The following is a 1,382-nucleotide window of genomic DNA, read 5'->3' on the forward strand; positions in this document are numbered from 1 at the left end:
CCATGGACTATATAGTCCATGGAATTCTCCAGGCCAAAATACTGGAGAGGGTAGCCTTTCCCTTCTCCAGGGGATTTTACCAATCCAGGGATCGAATCTGGGTCTCCCTCATTGCAGGCATATTCTTTATCAGTTGAGCCACAAGGGGAGCCTGAGATCACCAAAGACATTTGTTAAAATACATCTTTGGGGCCTATTCCCCAGGGATTCTAATTTAGTAGATCTGAAGTGTATCCCAGGAATCTGTATTTCTTTCAGCAATTCCAGGTGATTCTGATACAAGAGATTACTCTTGCTGCTGCGGCTACTGCTAAGTCCCTTCAGTCATGTCCAACTCTTTGCAACCCCATAGACGGCAGACCACCAGGCTTCCCTGTCCCTGGGATTCTCCAGGCAAGGACACTGGAGTGGGTTGCCATTTCCTTCTCCAATGCATGAAAGTGAAAAGTGAAAGTGAAGTCACTCAGTCATGTCCAACTCTTTGTGACCCCATGGACTACAGCCTACCAGGCTCCTCTGTCCATGGGATTTTCCAGGCAAGAGTACTGGAGTGGGGTGCCATCGCCTTCTCTAACTCTTGCTATAGGGTGCTATTTAATGACTCCATGAGTAGGAGGTGGTGCTGTGTGGCCAGGGCCTGGTACTATATGATCCCCATGTAGTATTTCCCCCTCAGTTTGTTCCTTTTGTCCTGGGGCATGGGTAGCACTCATGGTTCTCTTAAGCCAGTTATTTTTATAGCCTTCATAGAGGTTTCCAGATACATCACCTCTGGAAGCATCTTTCTTTTTCCTGTGTGAATTTTCCATGCTAATATTTGAGAACCATTTCTTGAAAGGAACATCAGAATTAGATTTAAACCTTCAAAAAATTTCCTAACCAAATGCTTGAAAGGAAAGATTATATAGATTTTAGTGCTGGGCTTAGAAAAGCAACATCCTAAGTGGAATAGTGATATGAGGAGAAATAGATTAGATAGTGGGAGGAAAGCAAATACAGGTAATATTCAATATATAAAATATTCCAGATTGAATAAACACTTATAAGGGCTTCATGCATTGAATGGTCACCTCATGCTCTGAAAATTAATACCTAAACTTTCAGGGCCAGCTGTTCAGAAGCATTCTCATTAGACTTCTCTACTGGGATGATCCTCCTTATTGCTAATGAAGCCCAAGTGAAATTCTGAAGATATTTATTCAACCATAGTTTCAGGCCATTTACATCCAAGTCCCTTGAATGTGCAAGTAAAAAATGCAGATTTGGGGGCTCCACCTCAAATATGGTGAAATATAGGCAGTAAAGTTTGGAAATAGCACATGCATTTTTAGAAAGTTCTTGGACTGATTCTTATGCATACTGAAAGCTGAGGATTAGAGCTT

The sequence above is a fragment of the Bos indicus x Bos taurus genome, unplaced genomic scaffold, assembly GCF_003369695.1.
Source record: "Bos indicus x Bos taurus breed Angus x Brahman F1 hybrid unplaced genomic scaffold, Bos_hybrid_MaternalHap_v2.0 tig00002064_arrow_arrow_obj, whole genome shotgun sequence".
NCBI lineage: Eukaryota > Metazoa > Chordata > Mammalia > Artiodactyla > Bovidae > Bos > Bos indicus x Bos taurus.